Source organism: Saimiri boliviensis, chromosome 4 (genome assembly GCF_048565385.1).
Source record: "Saimiri boliviensis isolate mSaiBol1 chromosome 4, mSaiBol1.pri, whole genome shotgun sequence".
NCBI lineage: Eukaryota > Metazoa > Chordata > Mammalia > Primates > Cebidae > Saimiri > Saimiri boliviensis.
In genome coordinates, this window is record NC_133452.1 from 22,512,581 (window position 1) to 22,532,060 (window position 19,480).

At 38.7% G+C, this 19,480-nt stretch overlaps 1 pseudogene; it reads right to left on the minus strand.

Moving 5' to 3' along the window:
- Positions 1-5,198: 5,198 nt before the first annotated feature.
- LOC101035134 (heat shock cognate 71 kDa protein pseudogene) lies at positions 5,199-7,195 on the minus strand (annotated as a pseudogene).
- Between the last annotated feature and the right edge of the window lie 12,285 nt (positions 7,196-19,480).

Here is a 19,480-nt window from a genome sequence, read left to right on the forward strand (position 1 = left end):
GAGGAGGCACTGAAGAGGCAACTGTGCAGAGGAAGCTAAACATACACATACATTTCAAACCATGGTAATTCACTTGGGAAAGTGAAATTGAAGCAGGGTCTACACAAAATACTAAGGCTGGAGTGACCCATGTGAGAAAGGGAGGTCTGATCAGGATACACACTTGAGTTCAAAGTCAGAGTGACCTCTGTAAGCAGGGTGAATTGGGAGCAAGCTGAGAGCAAAACTTCACAACAGGCCTGAAGATACCAGGCTTGGCAGTCAGATGACAGAAAGGCAAGGGGTCTTCAGGTGGGCTTCCGTGGAGCTGCTGAAATGAATTGGATTTATGATGTTGGATAATCCTAAGTAAACATATTCATAATTGCTCTGAATATGAGGATTACAGCATGGCTTCTAGTGTGTCTTCTAAAAAATGAGATATAACCTTCATCACGATTGCTCTTGCATTTTACCTAATCAGAACCCCATGATAGGCTGTCGTCACAGTTTTGGAGCTCAAAGGGGGAGTGCAAACCTTGCTGAGCCTTTATTTTCATCCCACGGTCATAAAGTCTGAAGTAGAGCAGATCTAAAAAGCGCCATGGCTCACAGGCTCTGCACGCTAGAGGACGCACAGGAAGGAAGAGAGTGTTCCATTAGGGAATTCATGGTGGGATGATGCATGTTCTAATCGTGCTTTTAATAGAAGACCCTCTTAGAGGATAGCTGATCTGCACAAATAGCGTATCATTTGCACACAGTAGAGACAGCTAGAATCCCCTTTCTCCATTCTGGGTTTCAGAACCCAATGAAGACATCAGAACATTTGCACTTACACAGTGATAGCTTCCAAATGAAGCATAGGTCTCAAGTTAAAGGGTGGGTTATGAAACCCCGGGGAAGGTGGATAACAGGAAAGAAAAACAGTAAGGTTTCAGTGAAAGCAGGCGAATATGTGCTAATAGGAGAAGGTGAGAAAGGCTAATGAGATGTCTAATTTAAACAATGACCTCATCCAAGCCCTAAGATCTGTGCCTGAACCTGCACTTTAGAACTACAAATAAAAGGAAGGGAGCCAATGGTACCTAATATTCCATGAGGCTTTGGGACACAGGCAGTACTTGGCCCCCATCTCAGCAGGCTAAGAAACAGTGGCAGCAAGAGAAGCAGCCCCAAACTTGGCCCAGATCCCAGGGTGGCATCAGCCAACATCCAGGAGACCCCCGAAGTCCCTGCCTAGCTCTAGCCTTAGGAAGAGGCCTGGAAGGGCATATAGTGGACACTCATTTGCCATCAAGTTGATTTAAGTTGGAAAGAAAAAAATGGTGGGTGCTTCAAGGTGGTTGAGTGACTTGTTTTTGAGATACCACTGAGTGCCTGAAAAATTAATGGGGAGACAGCGTGGATTTTGCAGAGGTCTTGAAGTCCCAAACTAATAATCAGAGGCAAGTTTCAATGAACTACCTGTGCATTTTTAAATATTTGCCTTTTCTGTTTTGCTTTTAAGCTGTATTTTCTTTTTAAACCCCAGTGCATGTGACACCAATGACATCACAATGCTTGAAATATTATTTTACTGATCAAAAATTCTTATTGAAAAGAAACTTTCCTCCTCATGTGAAATACTTAGGGCTTTGCTCGCTGCTAATGAAGACACGTATACCCTTCTGATGGAAGAACCCCAAAAACAAAGTTCCATTTTACTCTTTGGCCTAGACAATAGATCTAAGCAGTTTTAGAACAGAAGGAGTATTGTTTTTGTGAACCAAGATTTGTAAGGACAGTCAGAATTTCAGCTCATTAAAAAAAGTTGTGAAAGATATAATTCAGTTCTTTTGGGTGGTGTGAGGTAAGTGGAGAACAGTGTCAGTGGCTATGAGGGTTGAGCCTCTGGAGGTTTTAGAGTCAAAAGATTTTCCTACTTGAATATTCTGAGCCTCAGTTTCCTTGTCTGTGAAATGTGAATAATATTATTACTCAGCCCTATAGAGTTATAGTGAACAATTAAGTGAAATTGTATATTTAAAGTGCTGACCCGGGGCTTGACGCAATTAAGTGCTGCATAAGTGTGAACTGTCCTGGCGTAATTCCAAAGCCTTTGGAACTGTCTTTGATTAAAGCTGTGAAGAAATGGATAAACTCTTTGGCCTGTAGTGATCAAACATATAGTCTTTTTATTTATTACTCCTCAAGTTGGCGATTTCTGTGCTCAATATGCCTGCAGTTCTTAAAAACAAGTCTCCTCCATGTGCATCTATCTTCTCTGGTTTTTGGGTTTAGTGTCAGTCTTCCGTGGTCTCCTTGGAAGTTCCTCTGATTGAGATAGAGGGGGATAATGTATATGAAATTGTGGAGATCTGGTCCAGTTCTTTTGCTTCTGTAAGTAGCAACAGCAGACTGCTCAAAGAAATCCCCTCTTTTTGGTGGGGTCCTGTTCCTTCAGGGAACGGTGGGGACACTGGCTTGCTTTTTCTTACTCCCCTAACTTTGCATCTATGTTCACAAGAGGTATTAGTCTATAGTTTTCTTTTCTTTGAATGTCTTCATCTCCCTTTAGAATCACAATGATGCTGATCACATTAAATACATGGGGGAGTGTTCCTGTAGATACTACATTACTGACATCCCACAATTTTTGATATGTTGTATTTAATTTACATTCAGTTAAAAATATTTGGTAATTTTCCTAGCAGTTTCTCTTTGGGGCATGGATAATTTTGAAGTGTACTGTTTAATTTCCAAAGTTTTGGAAAATTTTCTGTTGTCTTGCTGTTATTGGTTTCTAGTCTAATTATATAAGAATCTGAGAGCACCCTTTGGGTGAGTTCCATTCTTTGTTTGTTGAGGTTCATTTTAAAGTCAGGATAGGGTCTATCTTGGTGAATGTTCCTTGTGCTCTCGGGAAGAATGTGCATCTTGCTGTTATGGAATGAAGTGTTCTTTAAGTGTCAGTTATGTCCAGGCTTTTGATGATGGTGTTTGGTTTTTCTGTATTATTGCTGATTCTTCCATTAGTTCTATTTCTTACTGAGATATGCGTGTCTAAATATACAATGATAATTGTAGATTTGTCTAATGCTTCTTCAAGTTTTGTCATTTTTTCTTTTTGTATTTTGAAGCTCTGTTGTTAGGTGTATACCCGTTTAGGATTATAATATTTTCTTGCAACATTGAACTTTTTGTGATTATGAAATGTCTCTCTCGATCCTTTTTTACTTTCTTTGCTCTGAAATTTGTTTTGTCTGATATTAATATCTCCTCTCTGGTTTTCTTTTTGTTCACATTCTTCTATTCATTCTATTCAATGAGCTTTCTGCTGTCATACTTTTATGTCATTTTAAAATTTAAATTACATTGTCATTAAATTGTCATTTTGTAATTCTTCATCACATAAGCATATTTTTTGTTGAGTTGTTTCTGGCTTTCTATTGATTTTAATTGTGTTTATGATTGTTGAAGTATTTGTAATAATAAGTAATTGCTTTCAAGCCCTTATTTTTTTTAAGAGATGGGTCTCATTCTGCTGTCCAGGCTGTAATACAGTGGTGCAATCATAGGACGCTGCAACCTCAAACTCCTGGGCTATTTCTTTCGCCCAGTTAAACCAATCATTTTAACTAAATACTCAGAAGTCAGATGCTTCGTGTCACAGCATTTAGTTTGTTCAACAATTATTTCTTCAGCTGCCTTTGGCCAGTGGAAAAACATGACTTACTGGTCTGACAAGCCAAAAATGTTATATCTGATATTTAGTACTTAATGCTGATTTGAAGAGATAGCTGAAACCAAGGCTGAACACCGTTTTCCTTTCAGTATTTCTTTTTTTTCTGTGAACATATGTTTTCATTACTCTGGTTTGTACATAGAAACGGAATTACTAGGTGATATGTGAACTTCGTGTTCAACATTTTGGGACACTTTATAACAGTTTTCCAGTGTAACACTACCATTTTACATTCCCACTAACAAAATATGAGGTTTTCAATTTCTTCACATCCTTGATAACATATCATTGTCATCTTTTTTATCATAATTCTTCCAGAAAATTGACTTTAGTTTTCTGTTTATAAGGTGGAATATTAGGGTATTGAACACTGCCTTAATTGCGTGTAATATATTTTTGTATATAGTATTTTCATTTTTATCTGTCTCAAAGTGTTTTCTGCTCTCCATTTTGATCTTTGTTTGACCCATTTTTTACTTAGGAGTGTTTTCTTTAATTCCCACGTTTGTGAATTTCCAAATTTCCTCCTGTTATTGATTTCCAGTTTTATTCCATTGTATTTGAAGAACAAAGAACATGCTTTATTGATTTCAGCCTTTGAAAATTTGTTGAGGGTTGATTTATCATCTAATGGAGGGCCTATCCTAGAAGATGGTTCATGAGAATTTGAGAAGAGTGTCTTCTGCTAATGTTGCATAACATATTTTGTAGATATTTGGTAGATTCAGTTGATTTATGGCATTTTTGAATTCTTTTATTTCCTTGTTGATTATTGATCTAGCTGTTCTACTCGTTATTGAAAGTGGCTACTGAAGTCTCCAATTATTATTCTTTAATTGCCTATTTCCCTTTCAATTCTTCAAATTTCATGCGGAATATTCTTCTTTGTCTCTAGTAACTATATATATATATATATATATATATTTTTTTTTTTTTTTTTTTTAGAAAGAGTCCCGCTCTGTCACCCTGGCTGGAGTGCAGTGGCAGCTTACTGCAACCTCCACCTCCCAAGTTCAAGTGTTTCTCCTGCCTCAGCCTCCTGAGTAGCTGGGATTACAGGCATGCAAAAGCACGCCCAGCTAATATTTGTACTTTTAGTAGAGATAGCATTTCACCATGTTGGTCAGGCTGGTCTTGAACTCTTGACCTTATGATCCACCTGCCTCAGCCTCTCAAGGTGCTGCGATTACAGACATGAGCCATGGTGCCCAGCCTTGTATACATTTTTTATTTTTTTACCTTTAACCTATTTGCATTTTTGAATTTAAAGTATGTCTTTTATACACGGCATACAGTTGGATTATATTTTTTATTTTAATTTTAATTTTAAAATTGATTTTTGGTGCCAATTTTAAATAGTTTTATTTGAGACATTGCATTTTACACTTATAATGCAGTGCTTATAAAGTGCAACGTTACTTCCTTTCTCTGAATACATATTCCATAGTCAAGTATTGACAATGCCCAGTAACTTACCATATAGCAGCTGAACTTTTACAAACTGCCACAGAGTTTGCTACAAATGTAGGTCCTTCAATATTTTACATGTGTGGAGAAATGCTACATATATATTTAGGTTGGCTTAATCAACCTCTTCAACGGTGGGCCCTGAGGAAGCACCCCCAGAGGGAGAAGCACCCCCACCAGGGAATCCCCAGGCATTCCTCCTGGTGTGCCTCCTGCACTCTGGTACAGCTTGGTAATGATGGGGTTGCAGACTTTCTCCAACTCTTTCTGCTGATGTTCAGACTCTTCCTTCTCTGCAGTCTGATTCTTATTGAGCCAGTTGATAATTTCATTATACTTTGTCCAGAATCTTCTGTTTGCCTTCATCATTAATCTTTCCTTGAAGTTTCTCATCTTCAACAGTTGCTTTCATGTTAAATGTGTAGGACTCATATGAATTCTTGGATGACACTTTGTCCCTCTGCTTCTCATCCTCAGCTTTGTACTTCTCATCTTCCTGGACCAAATGTTCAATGTCTTCCTTGCTCGAATGGCCCTTGTCATTAGTGATATTGATCTTGTTCTCTTTTCCTGTACACTTGTCCACAGCAGAGACATTGAGGATGCCATTGGGATCAATAGCAAAAATGAGTTCAGCCTGAGGAACATCACAGGGTGCAGAAGATATGCCTGTGAGTTCAAACTCGTCAACAGGTTATCCTTGCTCATGGCACCCTCACCTTCACAAACCTGAATAAGCACACCAGGCTGGTTGTCAGAATAGGTAGTGAAGGGCTATGTCTGCTTGGTAGAAATAGTAGTATTATGGTTGATGAGGATAGTCATGACTCCATTAGCAGTTTCAATACCAAGGGAAAGAGGAGTGACATCCAAGACCAGCAAATCTTGAACATTTTCAGACTTATTTCTAGACAGTATGGCTGACTGGACAGCTGCACCATAAGCAACAGCTTCATCAAGGTTGATGCTCTTGTTCAGTTCTTTTCCATTGAAAAGTCTTGGGGAAGCTTCTGAATTCCCAAGATATGAGTAGAACCACCAACTTGTCTGGTTTGGCATCTCGAAGGGCTTTCTCTATGGGGTCCAGGGTGCTATGGAACAGGTCAGCATTCAGTTCTTCAAATCGGGCACAAGAATGGAGGTGTAGAGGTCAAATCCTTCATAGAGAGAATCCATCTCAATACTGGCCTAAGTGCTGGAAGAGAGAGTACACTTAGCACGTTCACAAGCAGTATGGAGGTGTCTTACACCTCTCTTGTTCTCACTGATGACTTTCTTATGCTTGTGCTTGAACTCAGCAATAAAATGGTTGCCCATTCAGTTGTCAAAAATCTTCTCCCCCAAGTGGGTATCTCTGGCTATAGATTTGACCTCAAGGATTCCATCCTCAATAGTGAGGATTGACACATCAATAGTGCCACCTCCCAGGTCAAAGATCAGCATGTTTCTTTCAGCTTCAACCTTTGTCTAAGCCATAAGCAATAGCAGCAGCAGTTGGCTCATTGATAATTCTAAGTATATTGAGATGAGCAATAGTTCCAGTATCTTTGCTAGCCTGATGCTGAGAGTCATTACAGTAAGGTGGCATTATGACCACAGCATTTGGTAACAGTTTTCCCAAAGTAGGCTTCTGCAATTTCCTTTCCTTTCTCAGAACCATAGAGGATATCTCCTCTGGATAGAAGCTTTTGGTCTCTCCCTTGTATTCTACTTGGACCTTGGGCCAGCCAGCATCATTCACCACCATGAAGGGCCAGTGCTTCATATCAGACTGGACAACAGCATCATCAAATCTGTGTTTAATCAGATGTTTGGCATTAAAAACCGTGTTGGTGGGGTCCATTGCAATTTGATTGTTTGTGGCATCACCAATCAATTGTTCAGTGTCTTTAAAGGTGACATAGCTTGTAGTGCTCTGCTTTCCCTGATCATGGCAATTATCTCTACTTTTGCATGCTGGAAAATACCCACACCAGAGCAGGTGGTGCCAAGATCAGTACCAACTGCAGGTCCCTTTGACATGGTTGCTGGCATGTAGGCCTGGCTCTGACTGCAGAGAAAGACACAGAAACCCCGAGAGCTTCAGGTGAGTTCAGTGAATCCCAATTTTTATTTATTTATTTATTTTTTGAGACAGGGTCTCCCTCTGTTGCCTGTCACCCAGGCTGGAGTGCAGTGGTGCATTCTTGGCTCATTGCAACTTCCACCTCTGGGTTTAAGTGATTCTCCTGCCTCAGCCTCCTGAGTAGCTGGGACCACAGACATGTGCCGCCATGCCTGGCTAATTTTTATATTTTTTAGTAGAGACAGGGTTTCACCATGTTTTCCAGGCTTGTCTTGAACTCCTGGACTCAAGTGATCTGTCACCTTGCCCTCCCAAATTGCTGGGATTATAAGCATGAACTTCCACTCCTGGCCTATATTTATTTTTTAAATGATTCTCTTGATTTCTGCCTTTGGAATGCAGCTATCAGTTCATTTTCAGTCACATAATTACTGATAATTAGTTGAAATTCGATGTTTGTTCATGCACACCTTCTGTTTTTTTCCCTAAAGCCTTTACAATATTAGTAATAGTATTTTAAATTTTTTGTCTGATAGTTGTAGCATATGGATCCCATTATAATCTGGTTCTACTGACACATATTTTTCCTTGCAAAAGGGCTTTTTAAGCAAGCAAATTTAACAATTGTAAACATATATCAACCCAACAGTGGACTACCAAGACAAATAAAGCAAATATTATTGGAGGTAAAGAGAGAGATGAACCCTAATACAATAATAGCTGGGAACTTCAGCATCCCACTTTTAGCATTGGACAGATGATCCAGACAGAACAACAACAAAGAAATATCGAACTTAATCTGTACTAGAGACCAAACGGATCTAATGGATATTTACAGAACATTTCATACAATGGCTGCAGAATTTACATTCATCTGAGCACTTGGATAGTTCTCAAGGAGAGCCCATATACTAGGCCACAAAAAAGGCTTTAAAACATTGAAAAGATTGAAATAATATCTGGCATCTTCTCTGACCACAATGAAATAAACTTAGAAATTAATAAGAAAAGGAATTTTGGAAACTATATAAACACATGGAAATTAAACAATATGCTCCTGAATGACTACTGGGTCAATGAAGAGATTAAGAAGAAAATTGAAAAATTTCATGAAATAAATGATAACGAAAATATAGCATACCAAAACCTGTGGGATTCAGCAAAAGCAGTATGAAGAGGGTACTTTATAAGTTCATAAATCAAAAAAGAAGAAAAATTTCAAATAAACAACCTAATGATACATCTTAAAGAACTGAAAAAGCAAGAGCAAATAAAACCTAAAGTAGTAGAAGTACAGAAATAATAGCGATCAGTTCAGAAATGGATGAAATTGGAACAAAAAAATACAAAAGACCAACAAAACAAAAGGTCATTTTTTGAAAGGATAACAAAATGGACAAATATTTAGCCAGACTAACAAAGAATAAAAGAGAGGAGACATAAATAAACAAAATGAGGGATGAGAAAAAGAGACATTACAATGGATAATGCAGAAATTCAAAGGATCATTTGAGTCTACTATGAGTAAGTAGATGCTAGTAAATTGGAATGTACTGGGTATTGTCAATGTACCCAGACATGCATACATTCCTAGATACATGCAACCTACAAAGATTGAACCATGAAGAAGTTCAAAAACTGAATATACCAATAACAAGCAACAAGATCAAAGCCATAATAAAAAGATTCCCATCAAAGAAAAGCTCTGGACCCAATGGCTTCACTGCTGAATTTTACCAAGCATTTAAAGAAGTAAGAGTACCAACCCTATTTAAGGTATTCTGAAAAATAGAGGAGAGAATACTTCCAAACTCATTCAACAAGGCTAGTATTACCCTTATACCATAACCAGACAGAGACACATCCAAAATAAATAAATAAACAAAACTACAGGCCAATATCTCTGATGAATATTGAAGTGAAAATTCTCAATGAAATACTAGCAAATCCAATTCAACAATACATTAGACAATTTATCATGACAAAGCGAGATTTACCTCTGGTATGCAAGGACAGTTCAAAATATACAAGTCAGTCAACATGATCCAACATAGCAACAGAATAAAAGATGAAAACAATATGATCATTTTAATTGATGCTGAAAAAATATTTGATAAAATGCAATATCCCTTCATGATAAAAAAAAAACTGAAGATAGAAGGAACATAACTCAATATAATAAAAGCCATGTATGACAGACCCACAGCTAGTATCAACCTGAATGGGGAAAAACTGAAAGCCTTTTCTGTGAGATCTGGAAAACAAAAACAAAAACGAGGATGCCCACTTTCACCACTGTTACTCAACATAGTACTGGAAGTCGTAGCCAGGGCAATCAGACAAGTGAAAGAAATAAAGAGCATCCATATTGGAAAGGAAGAAGTCATATTATCCTTGGTTGCAGGTGATATTATCTTATATTTGGAAAAACCTAAAAACTCCACCAAAATACTGTAATACATAACTGATGAGTTCAAGTTGCAGAATACAAGATCAATGTACAAAAATTAGTAGCATACGTACACGCCAAGATTAAGCAATTTGAAAAAGAAATCAAGAAACTAACATATGTATATATGGAAGGAACAGTCTCTTCAGTAAATGGTGCTGGAAAAACTGTGTATCTATATGGAGAAGAGTGAAGCTAGACCCCTAATTATTGCTGTAAATAAAAATCAAAATGGATTAAAGACTGAAATATTGTCCGGAAACTATGAAACTACTAAAATAAAACATTGAGGAAACTCTTTAGTTTTAGTTTTAGTTTTTGTTCTTGTGCTTTTTTTCCCTAAAAAAGCACAGGTAGCCAAAGCAAAAACGAACAAATAGGATCTCATCAAGTTAAAAAGCTACACAGCAAGGGAAACAAACAACAAAGTGAAGCGACAGAATGGGAGAAAGTATTTGCAAACCACCCTTCTGACGAGAGATTAATAACCAGAATGTATGAAGAGCTCAGACAATTCTATAGCAAAAAACATCTAATAATCCAATTAAAACATGCGCAAAATATCTGAATAGACGTTTCTCAAAAGAAGACATACAAATGGCTAATAGGTATATGAAAATGTGCTCAATGTCACTGATAATCAGATAAATACAAATAAAAACTATAGTACGGTATCATCACACCCCAGTTAAAATGGCTTTTATCCAAAAGACAGGCAATAACAAATGCTGCAAAGATGTAGGGAAAAGGGGACCCTCATACCCTGTTGCTGGGAATGTAAATTATCGAAGACACTATGAAAGTTCCTAAAAAAAAAAAAAATGAAAAAAAGAGCTACTATATGATCCATTAATTTCACTACCAGATAAATAAAAGAAAAAAAAAACCCAGCATATTCAAGAGATAGCTGCACTCCATATTTATTGCAATACCATTCACAATAACCAAGATTTGGGAGAAACCTGATCTTGGTTATTGTGAATAGTTCATCAACAATGAATGGATAAAGTAAATGTGGTACATATATACAATTGAGTGCTTTTCAGCCATAAAAAAAGAATGAGGATCTTGTCACATGTAACAAAACGGATAAAACTGGAGAACATTATGTTAAGTGAAATAAGCTGATGACAGAAAGCCAAATTTCACATATATTCACAATTTATGGGGGCTGAATTTTAAAACGATTGAAGTCATGGAGAAAGATAGTAGAATGATGTTTATCAAAGGCTGGGAAGATGCATTAGTCCATTCTGACACTGCTATAAAGAGACAACTTAAAACTGGGTTATTTATAAACAAAAAATGTAATCTGGTTTGGCTGTGTCCCCACCTAAAAATCTCATCTAAATTGTAATCCCTATAATCTCCATATGTCGCAGTAGAGAACAGGTGAAAATAATTGGATCATGGGGACGGTTTTTCCCATGCTGTTCTCATGGTAGTGAGTTCTCATGAGATCTGATGGTTTTATAAGTGTTTGGTAGTTTCTCCTACATCCATTCTCCTTCCTGCCAACTTGTGAAGAAGCTGTCTTGCTTCCCCTTTGCCTTCTGCCATGATTGTAAGCTTTATGAGTCCTCCCAAAGCATGAAAACTGTGGGTCAATTAAACCTCCTCCCTTTATAAATAATCCAGTCTCAGTGTGAGAACTAACTAATATAGTAAATTGGTACTAAGGTAATGGGGCACTGGATATTCAAAATGTGGAAGTGATTTAGGGACTGGGTAACAGGCAGAGGTTGATACAGTATTGTGTCAACATTCAGAAGAAGAAGACAGGAAGATGTGGAAAAGTTTGGAGCTTCCTAGAGACTTGTTGAATGGTTTTGACCAAAATGCTGATACTGATATGGACAGTGAAGTCCAGGCTGAGGAGGTCTCAGACGGAGATGAGGAACTTCTTGGGAACTGGAGCAAAGATGGCTCTTGCTGTGCTTTGGCAAAGAGACTGGTGGCATTTTCCTCCTACACTAGAGATCTATGGAACTTTGAACTTGAGAGAGATGATTTAGGGCAAGGGTCCCCAAACTACGGCCCACTGGCCGCATGCAGCCCCCTGAGGCCATTTATCTGGCCCCCGCCACACTTCAGGAAGGGGCACCTCTTTCATTGGTGGTCAGTGAGAGGAGCACAGGATGCAGATGCTCCTGTGCTCCTGGAGTACTGTATGTGGTGGTGCCGCAAAGCATGGCATCGCTCACGTACAGTACTACTTCCGGTGACGCGGGAAGCAGGCCTCACAGCTCCGGAAGCGCGTCACATGACGCACATCTGGTCTGTGGCTGCAGCACCCCACATCACCGGAAGCAGTGTGAAATAACAGCAGAAGAAAGGCAAAGCACTATAACCATTACTACACAGTACAATGGCCCCCATACTCCCCCAAATGTACAACAACATAATGGCCCCTATAACCTCCCTTTGCCCAAAAGTCTCCCTGCATGTTACTACACACCGTGTTTCCCCTATTATAAGACCCTGTCTTATATTAATTTTAGCCCCAAAAGACGGGGGCTGTCTTATTTTAGGAGGTGTCTTATAATAGGGGAAACATGCAGCAGTGGGCTTCCCACAGAAGAGGCCCACCACTGCTGCAGATGTCCAGGATGCTGTATACACGGTGTCACAGGCTGATCACCGCCATCCCTGTATACAGCACTGGAGGCGGTGCTGGGCCTGTGACACTGTATACTGCTGTCTGGGATAGTGGAAGTAGCAGCGCTGGCTGTGAAGGGTGTCACACCTTGCATAGTCCGGCCCTCCAATGGTCTGAGGGACAGTGAACTGGCCCCCTGTGTAAAAAGTTTGGGGACCCCTGGTGTAGAGTCTTGTAGGCCACGAGAATTTTAGGGTTTTACTCTAAACAATTCTAATCTTACCTCTGCCACTACGTGCCTCTGCAAATCTGGGCACATTGCTATCTGGCTTCTTTGATGCCATTTTTTTCTTTTTCGAATTTGAAGCTTGGAATTCTATGCTTACATGATTGTAGAGTGATTTTGTTCCTCTTCCCTCTGTTGTAATGATACCTGACCTACATTTTAAGATTTTAGTTTAATACCAATTATAATAATAAGTAAAGGGCTGAATCTTACATGGGCAGATAAGGCATAACTTTGTTAGGAAACTAACTGGATTTTTAGACACTTAAGATTATGAAAAATTCTCCCACTCAGCCAAAGTTACTTTATATTATGAGCCCCACCCTCACCCCAACCCAACAAACATGAGGAAGTTTAGCCTCTTGGAAATTTTTGGCGTGTTAAAGACAAGATAGAGCTATTTATTATATATCTTTAACCCAGCACACAGTACCTATTTCTTATTTGTTTATTGTATTAGTTTCTACTTTTCTTTCCATCATAGTTTCAAACCAGGATCTCAGGTCTTTCCTGGTGAGATTAGTTCATGAACTAATGAGGAAAAAAAGACAATGAGAGAAAAAACGACCAATATTATTATCTTTTGGATTTTACTATTGTTGCTTCTCACCCTAAAGCTGAATTTAAATATTCCTCTCTGAGAAATTAAATAATGATCATGAAATGGAATGAGAACCTGATGGCTTATTTCAAACCATCGTATCGCTTGATTTGGCAATGCCTGAATTCTTGCCTTTGCCTCATGGTTTTGACTGTGTCTTAACTGTCTGTGGAATCTTATTTGAACAGCATATTAAATATAGATACAGAATACAGAATATAAAGTGTTACAGATTAATACTAAACTTTCAGATACAGTCAAGTTGTCAAAACTGTCAGAACTATGAAAGCCTTCAAATAGAATTAGTCCATTTAAAATAAAAGACAATTTTGTATTTATGGATGCATTCTAAAAGAAATGTCAGCAGCTATTGAACATTTAGAACAGAAATACAGAGATATTAAATTATGAAATATCTAAAAATATATGTGTATGTAGGTACATGTGGCAGCTCATGCATGTGTGTAAATATAAAAAAATATTATCAACTAATATTAAGGAGCACCTTCTAATTAACAGGTATCCTGCCACATACTGCAGCTGCAAAGATAGACAAAATAGTCTCTTTTCTCAAAGAACTCATAATCTAGAGAGATGTATGCATGAACAAATAAGCTAGACCACATAGTGATAAGGACTTATCTAATGGTATGAAGAAGAGGTGTAGTAGAGAGGAAAGAGCATTTAATCCTAGGGCAGGGAAGGCCTTCAAGAGAAAAACGTGACATTGCAGCTTGATCATAAGGAGTTACTGGAATTTTTCCAGGCTAAGAAGGAAATGAAGGGTATTTCAGGCATGAACAAGAGCACAGAATTTATAGCACATATTGTTTAGGGGAAGGGCAAATTGTGGGCAATTTGCTTAGAATGGGGTATGATACCCAAATAACGGAATATGGAAGGCAGAATGTTAAGGAGCCATCTCACCAAATTAAAGCACTGAACTTCACTAGGGTTACTGGAGGAGGCGTTGAAAAGTTTAGATAGGAAACAGCTTAATTGGAGCTGTGGTAGAACACACTGAAGGAGGAAGAGAATGAACAGGGAGACCCCTCGGGAGTGTAATCAGTAATTCAGGCTGAAGATGCAGGAGGAGAGGTGGGCCTTGAGCATCAGGGGAAGAAAGAAGAGAAAGTTGAGAGCCACACTGAGGTAAAAAGGACCCACTGCGACTGATCAGGTGTGGATGTGGAGGGAGGGAGAATATTTAATATTTATGGGGGGATATTTTATGTTTTAAATGATTTATTTCCTCATCGTATATACAAAATGCCTCATTTTCCCTTTGTCCTGAAGTTAGAACTATGGATGAAGAACCAGACATAAAGAAAAATGTCACTGTCACTGATAACAAGTTCCAGAACAGGGTCTCGGCAACTTTTATATTTCCAATATTTAAAATAGAGCCTGACACATCCTGATGTCCAATAAACATTTTTTTGAGTAAAAAAATAGCTGGGAATTGAATTTCAAAAGAGAGTTTTGGAGATTATGATATAGACAATAGCTTTCAGGCAAAAAGAGTTTTTGGGTAAATGGCAGCCTGGTTTAAACATCAAGAGCTGAAGTTCTGGCTTAAATCAGAGGCATACAAGATGATTTTATCCTGCTATGCAGATGACAGTTATCTCACAGTCTGGGGGAAGAGTTTGGACAGGGTTCTAAGCCTGACATCAGGGGTTAATTCTAAGGAGGGGAGAGGAACAATGGAACTTGGAAGAGTTTGAGGATGAGTGGGAGGACTGAAGCTCTACTTCCATTCAGAATACAGAGGCGGTGCCCACATGAGAGTAGAGAATACCTGGATGGCATGGTTCAGCCCTCGGAGGGGTAGGCAGAGCTCCCAAATGTCTAGTGACCCAGAGGGACACAGAAGAGCATCTTACCTGAGATGCAAGAGAGAGCTTAGATCACTTTTCTTAATCCATGTCTGGGAGCCAGAGTCTAAGGGGAAAGAAAGAGGAAACATTTCGCATTTCGAAGTTTTCCGGGAGTATTGGGCAATTAAAGATTCAAAACAACAGAATGATAACTCTGAGAACTGTTTTGGGGGCTTTGAGTTAGGTTCCTTTTAGAATCTTTTTGAGAGTCAATAAAGAATGAGATTCCTTTATAAGTACTTTTCGTCTTTTGTATCGTGCTCCCTGAAACAACAGACCTAACAGGAGGACCTATAAACAATTCTAAGATGGAGCACGTGAATCCTCGCTTCAGTAGCATTCAACAGACCTGTGCCTAGGGAAGCACCTGAGAGGAACTTTGAGAATTCAAAGTTCTTTCCTCCTCTTCATGGTGGTTACTCTTGGATTGCATGTCATTATGAGTAGACAGAGGGAGGGAGTCTTATTTTCTAGTACTCCTCCTAACGGTAAACATTCATTGAGTGCTTACTACCAGATCACCATCCTAGATAGCCATCTTCATAGATTAAAATCTTAAAAAAAATCAGGATATGTCTTTTAAACATAAATTACGAGTGTTTTTGTTTGTTAGTGGTACGAACAATGGCACATGTTACTCAGTGGCTTCTTAGTGTAATGAGATGCTGTATGCATCAGATACTGTCCTGAGCATTTGACATCGGCTATATTAACTTCATAATCACTACCATCTTACAAATAGGAAACTGAGGCATGGAGAAGTTTCATAGCCTGCTCAAGGCCACGCATATACTGGAGTAGGCAGTTAATGAAGTCTTGCTTCAGAGCCCACGCTCAAGTTCCTATACTTTGCAATCTCAGGCTGGAGAGCTCAGTGTGTCCTCACAGGGAGGCCGCTCTGCTGAGTTATGTGACCCACATTCTCACATGGAGTCCTTCAAACAATCTCAAGGTTGGTGTTCTGTTACTTAATATTTGAGAGAAATAAATGTGTTTTTTTTTTTTGTTTTTTTTTTTTTAAAGGTTAAGTAACTTAAGGTCACACTGTTGGTAAGCAGCATTGGCTTGACTCCAAAGTCTCTTTTACTTAATAAAAAGTCTTTGAGAGTCAATCTGCTCTATAAAAGAACAGGAAGGCAACATTCTAAGTTAATTTTTATATTTAGAGATATTTCATAAAGCTTTGTGAAAAATGTGTTAACTATGCTATGACTAAATCCCCAAAAGTACTGTCTATACAAGATAGAAAAAAATGAGCACTTATGAATTTAAATATTGACATGGTTAGGCTTTGCCCCGCCCAAATCTTATTTTGAATTGTAATCCCCCTAATCCCCCTAATCCCCAGGTACTAAGGGAGAGATCAGATAGAGACAGTTGAGTCATGGGGACAGTTTCCCCCATGCTGTTCTCATGATAGTGAGTTGCCACGAGATCTGATGGTTTTATAAGGAGCTCTTCCCCCACCTTTTGCTCAGCACTTCTCCTTCCTGCCACCTTGTAAAGAAGGTGCCTTGCTTCCTCTTCGCTTTCCACCATGATTGTAAGTTTCCTCAGGCTTTCCCAGCCATGCTGAACTTGGGTCAATTAAGTTTCTTTCCTTTCTAAATTACCTAGTCTCCGGCAGTTCCTTATAGTAGTATGAAAACAGACTAATATATTTGTTTTTAAAATCAAATTTCCAAGTACTGGGATTTGGTTACGGTTCCGTTTTGAAAGGTAACTAATTTCAGTAAGATCTTGTATCCTGATGTTAGTTGGCAATAAATACATCCTGAGTTGACTCCCTGCAGTAAACACACAACAAATAAAAAATTCAGTTGAAACCAAAGGTGCCTATTAAATTCAAACACATTTTGATCTTCATTATTTTATTAAAGATAATGTATCAATTTTTATCCTGATTATAGCAGTAATAATACTGATTTGCTGATCCCAATATAAGACTCTTTGTGTATGCTAATTAGCTTTGTGTATGCTAATTCTGTTTTTCTAATAATTTTCAGAGGTTACTATATTCCCTACAGTGGCATGTGAGGTAGGTAAGGCTAATATTTAGATCTCAGTTTTATAAATAACAAAACTCAGGCAAATAGAGGTTAACCTGGAAAAGGTAATTGATATTGCTGGTAAACTTAGGGACAGAATTCTAGTCTTCATACTCAGACAGATGTGCTTGGCATTTGAAATGAGCTCTATATAAATGCCCACTTTTAATGAATTTAAATGAAATACTAGGCAAATGAACTTGTTTAATAATAAACCAATAATCAGATCGAGTTTCGATTATCAGAAAAAGTGAAAGTTTCCAATACTAAGGTTATGTCAGAGATGTTTATAATCTCTAAGAATCTGTAGGATCTTTATAGAAAGTATTCATTGCTCTGTCAAGATGAGTTTTTGTTAGGAGAAGCATACCATTATACTGATTTGAGTGTTTTAAGTACAAAATTATAAAGATAAGTGCTGGCTCTCTAATCCACTCTGACTAGTTCAAAAACAGCTTAAATAAGAAAGTGAGGCCAGGTGTGGTGGCTCATACCCATAATCCCCGCACTTTGGGAGGCTGATGTGGGTGGATCATGAGGTCAGAAATTCAAGACCAGTCCGTTTAATATGGAGAAACACCATCTCTACTAAAAAATACAAAAATTAGCTGGGCATGGTGGCACGTGCCTGTAGTCCCAGCTATTCAGGAGGCTGAGGCAGGAGAATCACTTGAGCCCAGCAGGTGGAGGTTGCAGTGAGCTGAAATGACACCAATCACTGTACTACAGCCTGGGTGACAGTGAGACACCATCTCAAAAAGAAAAAAAACAAAAAACAAAAAACAAAAAACAAAAAAAACAACAAAGAATTAATGCAAACTGCACTAAAATTCCAGACTAGCATTTAAGTTGTCTAGACTTCTATACTTTGATGTATATGTTACAGCATAACATTTATAAACATATTTGTGACAGTCCCACTGCAAAGGAACAAATTTGAAAAAGGATAGAGCCTATTGCAGGTCTTACTCTCTGGCCCCAGGGTTCAAATGTCAAAGGGTGTGAGGGGCAAAAATGAGGCTACAAGGGGAATGTGGTTCGGAGGAGTACCCCCTTGGGAGTGTTTTAGGAATCTGTGGGACTTGTCTTTGTTCTTGTGTGTAACCTCGGTATTTGCATACCGAAATACATTTTTTAAAATTATAAATTGCTTTCATTTTCTATCTCTGGCATGTTCACAGACTGATTTTTAAAAATTGAATGTATAGGCAAGCATAGTATCTAAAATTTCATTACAAGATCGTAAAGGAGACATTTCAATTATCTGTGATACAGAGAAGACCCCGCTTCTAGGGCATCGCTCTGCATCAGGGTTCTCAGTAAGTGTGTGATCTGCAGACTGGCACCTTCCGCATCATCTGGGAACTTAAGATACCAATCCTTCAGCCCCACTTGAGGCTTGCTGATTCAGAAACTCTGGGGGTGTGATCCAGTAATTGTTTTCACAAAAGTGTATCCAGGAGATTCTGATGTTCAAGTTGGAGAACCACTGCTTAGACTAATGGTATCTCCAGTCACATTATTATTAAAGGAACATGGAGATTTACACTTTCCGAAATGTGGTCTTCTAACTTTTGTACTCATGCAGTGCTGTTAATTTCTGGGCATCTCCGATCTTGAAAGCTAAAACACCAGGCTGGGTGTGGTGGCCCAGGCCTGTGATTCCAGTACTCTGGGAAGTCAAGGCAGGAGGATCGCTTGAGCTCAGGAGTTCAAGACCAGACTAGACAACACTACAAAAAAATAAAGATAAAAAACTTAACTGGACGTGGTGAGGCATACTTGTAGTCCAAATTATTTGGGTGGTTGAGGCAGGAGGATCACTTGAACCCAGAAGTTCAAGGCTGCAGTGAGCCATGATTGTACCACTGCACTCCTGCCTGGGTGAGAGTGAGACTGTGTCTCAAAAAATGAAAAAGCAAGCTGGATAAACACCCTAGCGAGGCAGCCGCGTGTTCTATCCCAACGTACTCCTCCAGTGCTCTTAGGAGTTTTAGTTTCCGGCTTCAGCACAGTATTTCTTCCATGTAGTAATGTGTTTTGCTTTATCTGCTTATATTTTGAGTATCTGGAGGTAACCAAGAGTAGGGATATTATTGTATTTACAAAAACTATTCACAAAGCTACCCAGTATTTATGAGGGGACCTGGGAAACCAAGGGATTGTATTATTTCTCTGCTAAATGGGCGAAGGAAAGTACTAAGCTAAAATAAAACACAGTAAAGAGTAAAGAGAATTGAGGTGAGACATGGGGGCAGGAACAGAACTGAAACGGAAGCAGCAGAGAGAAGCAGAAAGATTCAGAGTTGGACTCAGCCAGGGAGAGATGTACAAAGAGGTCTCTGTTTGGTGGGACACACACACACACACACACACTCC